Here is a 10217-nt window from a genome sequence, read left to right on the forward strand (position 1 = left end):
CGAGCCCCGCGCCACCGCCCGCGCTGGAGCCCGGCGCTGCCACCTGTTCCCCCGTGCCGGCCGCCGCCGCCGCCATCCTCTGCCGGCCATCCCGAGCTCCTGCCCCAGCCCCACGCCTCCTCACCATTCCCGCCCCGCCCCGCGCTGGATCCGGCGAGATCCGGCCAGAGGAGGTCTCCCCGGCCCTGGATCCGCCCATCTCCGGCCATCTCTCTCCTCTACGGCGTCTACTCCGGTGAACGACGGCCATCCTCGAAGTTCGTGCGCCGGAACCCTAGATATGTTTTCGGAGGGGTATATTTTCCAAGTCCCGAATCTGTAACATTTTTATGCCTTCTTCATCATGCCATAACTTCTTATGTGCTACTCCGTTTTGCATGTATGGTATATCAGAATTTTAATTTTGAGATGCTCTTCATTTCATTCCATTGTGACATGCTTGTTTGAATCCATCTTGATGCTCTAATCATTGTTGCAAGAGTGCTATATGATGTTAACTGCTGTATGTTAACAGAACTTGTTGTTTTGTTTTTTTTTCATTGCATTTTGTGTGTGCATTCTATGAGCTTGATGTCTACATGAGTTTTGAGTTACATCATGCCGTCTTTACAGTGGTGCAATCCATGTAATTTTGTGAGTCTTGTATTAAGTGCATCAAGCTCGTGAAGTAGGCTACTTGCTGTTTCTGTTTTGCTTGGCTGAAACTGTTATATCATAATGCTATGTAAACCTGCTACTACAAGACATTCGATGCATAATCTGGAGATGTTCACTAAGGATGTTTTGTTATAAATGTCATGCTCTATCTTTTCTTGCCTTGGTTGAATTTATAGCCTGTTGTAGATTATTGCTATCTTGCTCTCAAATTGCTAAATAATGTTGCTGTCAGCCTGTTAACATTAAATTCAGTTTTGCCATGTGTTTTGCTAGTGGTCCGTGCACCCTATGACAATGCTATTGCCATGTTTAGCTCCATAAATGTGTCTTCTTACTGTTTGTCGCCTTGTCATGCTATTTGTTGCTGTGTGGTGAGTTGTAGCAGCTCACCAACATGCCTACTTATTGTTGTTCTGCCATGTACTGTTATTCTGAATCTGTCATATAATTTGCCATATTTGCATAGATGCTACCATCTTTTCTGTTGATCTTTAGAATAAGTTCAGTAAGGAGTTCTGTTCTTTGTCTTTTGTATTAGCATGCAATTCTCAAATTCGCCATTATAGCTTGCTGTAACATGTTGTTTGATAGCTCTAAACATTGCTACCTAATGTTATTTCTGTCATGTCAAGTGATTTCTGCCGAGTTTGTGAAACTGTTATTATTTGCAATCTTGCCATGTCCTTTTGAGCATGTTATAATGTTTCCTGGAGATAGCTCAGTGTTCATGTTTTGTCATGCTTCATCTGTGCATCATGTCCATGCCTTTTGTTTTCATGTTGAGGTATTGCAGCATATTGTTTTGATGCTTGCTAGATGCCTAGTTGCTTTGTTGGGCAGATTGTTGTTATATCTTGTTTGGAGTATATGTGTTGCACCGTTGCTCCGTTTTGAGTGTGCTCTATATGAAACTTGCTTAGTTTTGCATGTAGCTTCATGTTATCATATTGCATCCTTGTTTTGAGAGTGTTTGCTTCATGTTTGAATGCCTTTTGCATCAATGCCATGTTTAACTTGTTTTGCTCATATCTTCTAGGCCGTAGCTCCGAACTAAATGAACTTTATATGTAACTTGACTAGAATTTCGTGTAGATCATCTTGGTGCATCTTAACTTGTTGTTTAATAACATGAACATAAGGTTTATTCAGATCTGGACCAACTTCTAAATTTACATATGGGGTCTCTCCGGTTTTGTCATATGTTGTTTCTGGCCTCATTTAAACTTGCTTTGATGTGTTGCTCTTGTATGCATCATCTCTTGCCATGAGTAGCTGCATGTAGCCTTGTCATGCATCATGCTTGGCTGTGCATCATGTCATATTTATGTGTTGTGTGTTTACCGTGTGTTTGCTTCTTTCCGGTTGTGCTTCTTCTCGTTAGTTCCTGTTTCATTGCGATCATGAGGATTTGTTCATTACGCTTGGTTCGTCTTCGTGGCTTCATCTTCTTCATGGACTCGTTCTTCTTCCTAGCGGGATTTCAGGCAAGATGGCCGTCACCCTGGATCTCACTACTATCACTGCTATGCTAGTTGCTTCGTTCTATCCCTATGCTGCGCTACCTATCACTTGTTGACCAAGCCTCCCAAATTGCCTTGTCAGCCTCTAACCTTTTTCAACCTTCCTAGCAAACCGTTGTTTGGCTGTTACCGCTTTGCTCAGCCCCTCTTATAGCGTTGTTAGTTGCAGGTGAAGTTGAAGATTGCTCCATGATGGACATGATTATGTTGGGATATCACAATATCTCTAATCTAATTAATGCATCTATATACTTGGTAAAGGGTGGAAGGCTCGGCCTTATGCCTGGTGTTTTGTTCCACTCTTGCCGCCCTAGTTTCCGTCATACCGATGTTATATTCCTTGATTTTGCGTTGCTTGCGCGGTTGGGTAATTTATGGGACCCCCTTGACAGTTCGCTTTGAATAAAACTCCTCCAGCAAGGCCCAACCTTGGTTTTACCTTTTGCCTACCTAAGCCTTTTTCCCTTGGGTTTCGGGAGCCCGAGGGTTATCTTTATTTACCCCCGGGCCAGTGCTCCAAAGAGTGTTGGTCGAAACTAGAGCACCGTGCGGGACCGTCCCTTGGCAACTTGGGTTATGTTGGTACTCGTACGCTTAGCTTATGCGGTGTGCCTTGAGAACGAGATATGTGCAGCTCCTATCGGGATTTGTCTGCACATCCGGGCGGTCTTGCTGGTCTTGTTTTACGATTGTCGAAATGTCTTGTAAACCGGGATTTCGAGACTGGTCGGATCTTCCTGGGAGAAGGAATATCCTTTGTTGACCATGAGAGCTTGTGATGGGCTAAGTTGGGACACCCCTGCAGGGTATAAACTTTCGAGAGCCGTGCCCGCAGTTATGTGGCAGATGGGAATTTGTTAATGTCCGGTTGTAGAGAACTTGACACTTGACTTAATTAAAACGCATCAACCGCGTGTGTAGCTGATAACCCACAAGTGTAGGGGATCGCAACAGTTTTCGATAAGTAAGAGTGTCGAACCCAACGAGGAGCTAAAGGTAGAATAAATATTCCCTTAAGTTCTATCCACCACTCATACAACTCTACGCATGCTTGACGTTCGCTTTACCTAGAACAAGTATGAAACTAGAAGTACTTTGTAGGTGTGATAGGATAGGTTTGCAAGATAATAAAGAACACGTAAATATAAACTAGGGGTTGTTTAGATAAAGAAGCAATAAAGTAAATATAGCGAGTGTGAAAAAGTGGTGGTAGGAGTTGTGAAATTGTCCCTAAGCAATTGACTATGTTACTAGATCGGTAATCACTATTGCAATTCTATTTGAGGGAGAGGCATAAGCTAACATACTTTCTCTTCTTGGATCATATGCACTTATGATTGGAACTCTAGCAAGCATCCGCATCTACTAAAGATTCATTAAGGTAAAACCCAACCATAGCATTCAAGCATCAAGTCCCCTTTATCCCATACGCAACAATCCCCTTACTCGGGTTTGTGTTTCAGTCACTCACGCAACCCACTATAAACGAATCATGAACGCATTGCAATACCATGCAGCAGGAATCCCTCATGCTTGCACGACATGGAAGGCACCGTAGGACAGCACCAATAATAAAACATGCAACTCCAACCAATCATAGCATATCATCAATCACTGATAGGACAACAAAAATCTACTCACACATCATAGGATGGCAACACATCATTGGAAAATAATATGAAGCATAAAGCAGCATGTTCAAGTAGAGGGTACAACGGGTTGCGGGAGAGTGGACCGCTGGATATAGATGGGGGAAGGTGATGGAGATGTTGGTGATGATGATGGAGGTGTTGGTGAAGATCGCAGTGATGATGATGGCCCTTGGCGGCGTTCCGGCGCCACCGGAAGCAAGGGGGAGAGAGCCCCCTTCTTCTTCTTCTTCCTTGACCTTCTCCCTAGATGGGAGAAGGGTTTACCCTCTGGTCCTCGGCTCCCATGGCGTGGGAGGGGCGAGAGCCCGTCCGAGATTGGATCTATCTCTCTGTTTCTGTGTTCTGGAATTTTGCCCTGGCACCGTTTCCTTTATATCTGGAGATCCGTAACTCCGATTGGATTGAAACCTTCGCCCAGATCATTTTCCAAAAATTAGCTTTCTTGCAGCCAAAGAAGGGCATCAACCGCCTTACGGGTGGCTCACGAGATAGGGGGCGTGCCCACCTGGAGTGGTGGCGTGGGCCACTCTCGTGGCCACCTCGGGCACCATTTCGCGTTGATTCTTCCTCCCAAAAATCTCAAATATTCCGAAATAATTATCCGTCCATTTTTATCCCGTTTGGACTCCATTTGATATGGGATTTTTGCGAAACAAAAATATGCAACAGACAGGAACTGGCACTGCGCACTGGATCAATATGTTAGTCCCAAAAAATAGTATAAAAAGTTGCCAAAAGTATATAAAAGTTGTAGGATATTGGCATGGAACAATAAAAAATTATAGATACGACAGAGACATATTAGCATCCCCATGCTTAATTCCTCCTCGTCCTCGAGTAGGTAAATGATAAAAAAGATAATTTTTGATGTGGAATGCTACCTAGCATAATCTTGATCATATGTCTAATCATGGCATGAATATTGAGACACAAGTGATTCAAAGCAATAGTCTATCATTTGACATAAAAAACAATAATATTTTGAGCGTACTAATAAAGCAATCATGTCTTTTCAAAACAACATGGCCAAAGAAAGTTATCCCTACAAAATCATATAGTCTGGCTGTTGCTCTATCTTCATCACACAAAGTATTTAATCATGCACAACCCCGATGACAAGCCAAGCAATTGTTTCATACTTTAATAATCTCAAACTTTTTCAACTTTCACGCAATACATGAGTGTGAGCCATGGATATAGCACTATGGGTGGAATAGAATATGATGGTGGAGGTTATGTGGAGAAGACAAAAAGGGAGAAAGTCTCAAATTGACACGGCCAATCAACAGGCTATGGAGATGCCCATCAATTGATGTCAATGCGAGGAGTAGGGATTGCCATGCAACGGATGCACCAGAGCTATAAGTGTATGAAAGCTCAAACTAAAAACTAAGTGGGTGTGCTTCCAACTTGCTTGCTCATGAAGACCTCGGGCATTTGAGGAATCCCATCATCGAAATATACAAGCTAAGTTCTATAATGAAAATTCCCACTAGTATATGAAAGTGAAAGCATAGGAGACTCTCTCTATGAAGAACATGGTGCTACTTTGAAGCACAAGTGTGGTAAAAGGATAGTAACATTGCCCCTTCTCTTTTTCTCTCATCATTTTTTTATTTTCTTTTTTTGGTGGGCTTCTTTGGCCTCTCTTTTTTATTTGGGCTTCTTTGGCCTCTTTTATTTTTCATAAAGTCCAGAGTCTCATCCCGACTTGTGGGCGAATCATAGTCTCCATCATCCTTTCCTCACTGGGACAATGCTCTAATAATGATGATCATCACACTTTTATTTACTTACAACTCAATATCTAGAACAAAGATATGACTCTATATGAATGCCTTCGGCGATGTACCGGGATGTGCAATGATCTAGCGTAGCAATGACATCAAAATGGAAAAGCCATGAAAACATCATGCTAGCTATCTTACGATCGTGCAAGGCAATATGACAATGAATGCTCAAGTCATGTATATGATGATGATGGAAGTTGCATGGCAATATATCTCGGAATGGCTATGGAAATGCCATGATAGGTAGGTATGGTGGCTGTTTTGAGGAAGATATAAGGAGGCTTATGTGTGACAGAGCGTATCATATCACGGGGTTTGGATGCACCGGCAAAGTTTGCACCAACTCTTGAGGTGATAAAGGGCATGCACGGTACCGAAGAGGCTAGCGATGATGGAGGGGTGAGAGTGCATATAATCCATGGACTCGACATTAGTCATAAAGAACTCATATACTTATTGCAAAAATCTACAAGCCATTGAAAACAAAGTACTACGGGCATGCTCCTAGGGGGATAGATTGGTAGGAAAAGACCATCGCTCGTCCCCGACCGCCACTCATAAGGAAGACAATCAATAAATAAAATTGTGCTCCAACTTCATCAAAAAGTGGTTCACCATACGTGCATGCTACGGGAATAACAAACCTCAACACAAGTGTCTCTACAATCCACAACCACCCACTAGCATGACTCTAATATCACCATCTTTATATCGCAAAACTATTGCAAGGAATCAAACATATCATATTCAGTGATCCACAAGTTTATGTAGGATTTTATGACTAACCATGTGATTGACCAATTCCTGTCATCTCTCTAAATAGATATAAGTGAAGCAAGAGAGTTTAATTCTTTCTACAAAAGATATGCCCACGCTCTAACAAATATAAGTGAAGAAAAAGAGCATTCTATAAATGGCGGTTTTCTATGTGAAGAGAAACAGGCTATCCAGACCTCAAATGATATAAGTGAAGCACATGAAGCATTCTATAAAGCCATACTCAAAAGATTTAAGTGAAGTGAAATGAGCATTCTATAAAACAACCAAGGACTATCTCATACCAGCATGGTGCATAAAATAAAAATGAAAACTAAATGCAAAAGACGCTCCAAGACTTGCACACAATGCATTAACGAAACGAATTCGAAAACATACCGATACTTGTTGAAGAAAGAGGGGATGCCTTCCGGGGCATCCCCAAGCTTAGACGCTTGAGTCTCCTTTAATATTTACTTGGGGTGCCTCGGGCATCCCCAAGCTTGAGCTCTTGCCTCTCTTCCTTTTCCTCATATCGAGACATCCTCGATTAGACACTACATCCACACACAATTTCGACAGAAAACTCGGTAAGATCCGTTAGTATAATAAAGCAAATCACCACTCTAAGTACTGTTGCAAACCAATTCATATTTTGTTTTTGCATTGTGTCTACTGTAATATAACTTTTCCATGGCTTAATCTACTAATATAAATTGATAGATTCATCAAAACAAGCAAACTATGCATCAAAAACAGAATCTGTCAAAAACAGAACAATCTGTAGCAATCTGAACATCCACCATACTTCTGGTACCCCAACAATTCTACCAAAATTAGGAACATTAAAAAAGTTGTATAGCAAGAGAGTGCAAAAGGAATCATAACCATTTGACGTTCCAGTTAAAAATGTAAAATCGCGCACTACAGCCAAAGTTTCTGTCCTGCACTGTACAAACCAACAAGCATTGTAAACATCCTAAAGGCAAACCTTAGCACATTATTTTTATAATACAATGGAATTGTACAAGGGGATATTTATTTTTTTTGAAAAGTTTCTGTAATCAAGATTCACAAAGTTTCCTTGAGCATGAACAAAGTTCAAGGAGCTCTCCCACTTCAACAATGCTTGTCTCTCTCACTTTCACTTTCCTTTTTGAAAAGTTTTAGGTTCCCCTCTTTATTTTTTTTGTTTTTAAACTATATGAAAGAACTCAGCAGAAATAAATGACTCTCTAAAACTTCCGGGTTGTCTCCCTGGCAGCTCTTTCTTTAAAGCCATTAAGCTAGGCATTTAGTGCTCAAGTAATGAATCCACCCGGATCCCAAGGTATATCAAAGCCAATTTTAATTAACAATGATTTTTAATTTAGTAGTGAGCACAAAGTAACATATATCAAGCAATGATGAAGTCTAACTCTTTTTCTATGCATCGTCATGTCATAAAAGAACAACTCATGCACACCAAGTAAAGGCCAATGCATAGTATAAGCAGTTTCTTGCAATTCTATCGTGTTGGAAACATAGAGAGGTGGAGATATAGTTCCTCTCTCATAATAATTGCAAGTAGGAGCAGCAAGCACATGCATATCACATTCATCAAAATTATCATGTCCAATGGTAAAAGGCAACCCATCAATATAATCCTTAGTAAGCACAAACTTCTCTGATATAGTGTAGTTTGGAGAATTCAAAAAGATACTAGGACTATCATGTGTGGGTGCAATAGCAACAATTTCATGTTTAACATAAGGAACTATAGCAAGTTCTTCTCCATAAGCATAATTCATATTGGCATCTTGGCCACAAGCATAGCAAGCATCATCAAAAGGGTATATTTCAAGAGAATCAACGAGATCATAGCAATCATCATAGCAATCATCCTTCGGTAAGCACGAAGGGGAATTAAACAATGTATGAGTTGAAGAGTTACTCTCATTAGAAGGTGGGCACGGGTGATCAATCCGCTCTTTCTCCTTTTGTTCTTCGCTCTCCTCATCATCTTTTTCATCCAATGAGCTCACAGTTTCATCAATTTCTTCTTCCATAGCTTCCTGCAAAATATTAGTCTCTTCTTGGACAGCGGAGACTTTCTCCATAAATGCATTAATATAGTAATTGTATTCATAATTTTCATAGCAATATCTAAGTATAGCAAGATTTTCAGGCCTATAAACACCATCATCATCAAAAGCTTCATACTTTTCAAAAAAAGATTCAATTTCATAAGCAGCCTTAAATGCAACAAATTCTTCTATTTATTCAACATCATAGTAATCATATATACCATCAGCATAAGAAGCTAAGGTTTCATTATCATTAAATTTTCATGAAAAGGGAAGGTGTGGAGCTTTCATCCTAGAGCAACAAGTAATATCACATCTCAAGCATAGATCCCGGGCATACCAATGCAACATAATAAATTGATCCCATAATAGTTTCCCTTTTTGTGTCGAGCGATAATCCCTAAAGTAATCACGTTGATCCAACGTGTCTTCCATTATAAAGTTGAATGGGGTTTTCTCAGGATTATCAAAGTAGTACATAATATCTTTCACATAATGAGAATTGAGGGTTTTAGGAGTTACCCCATCTCCATGAGTAGCAAGTACACCTAATTTTTTTGGTATTTTGCGTTCCATATCCATAACTAAATATAAAGAACAACTAAGAACAACAAATAAAAATTACTTAGTGATAAAGAAAACAAGCACACACGAGAATATTCACCCCATGCTATGACTCCCCGGCAACGGCGCCAGAAAAAGGTCTTGATAACCCACAAGTGTAGGGGATTGCAACAGTTTTTGATAAGTAAGAGTGTCGAACCAAACGAGGAGCTAAAGGTAGAATAGATATTCCCTCAAGTTCTATCGACCACTGATACAACTCTACGCACGCTTGACGTTCGCTTTACCTAGAACAAGTATGAAACTAGAAGTACTTTGTAGGTGTGATAGGATAGGTTTGCAAGATAATAAAGAACATGTAAATATAAACTAGGGGCTGTTTAGATAAAGAAGCAATAAAGTAAATATAGCGAGTGTGTAGAAGTGGTGGTAGGAGTTGTGAAATTGTCCCTAAGCAATTGACTATGTTACTAGACCGGTAATCACTATTGCAATTCTATTTGAGGGAGATGCATAAGCTAACATACTTTCTCTTCTTGGATCATATGCACTTATGATTGGAACTCTAGCAAGCATTCGCAACTACTAAAGATTCATTAAGGTAAAACCCAACCATAGCATTCAAGCATCAAGTCCCCTTTATCCCATATGCAACAATCCCCTTACTCTGATACCAACTTGTCACGCCCAATATGCGATACTAATTGTTGTTCCTGCCATGTATGAATCTGTCATATCATTTGCTATGTTTACATGGTTGCCATCGTATTTTCTGTGCCCTTTTGGCTCATGGTCAGCAAAGGACTTTTGTTCTATGCAATTAGTAGATTCATGCCATGCCATTGTTTGCCATGATAAGTTTCTGTAACATGTTGTTTTATAGCTCTAAACATTGTAACCTGATGTTATTTATGTTGAGTCTGAAACTGTTATTATTTGCAATCTTGCCATGTCCTTTTGAGCATGTTCTAGTTGTTTCTGGAGATAGCTCAGTGTTCATGTTTTGTCATGCTTTACCCGTACTTCATGCCCATGCCTTTTGTTCTTATGTTGGGACGCTGTAGCTTATTGTTTTGATGCTTGCTAGATGCCTAGTTGCTATTTTGGACAGCTTGTCCTTTAAACTTGTATAGAGTGTATGTGTTGAACCGTTGCTCCGTTTTGAGTGTGCTCTATATGAAACTTGCTTGTTTTTGCATGAAGCTTTATATT

This window comes from Triticum aestivum, chromosome 6B (genome assembly GCF_018294505.1).
Source record: "Triticum aestivum cultivar Chinese Spring chromosome 6B, IWGSC CS RefSeq v2.1, whole genome shotgun sequence".
NCBI classification, from domain to species: Eukaryota; Viridiplantae; Streptophyta; class Magnoliopsida; order Poales; family Poaceae; genus Triticum; species Triticum aestivum.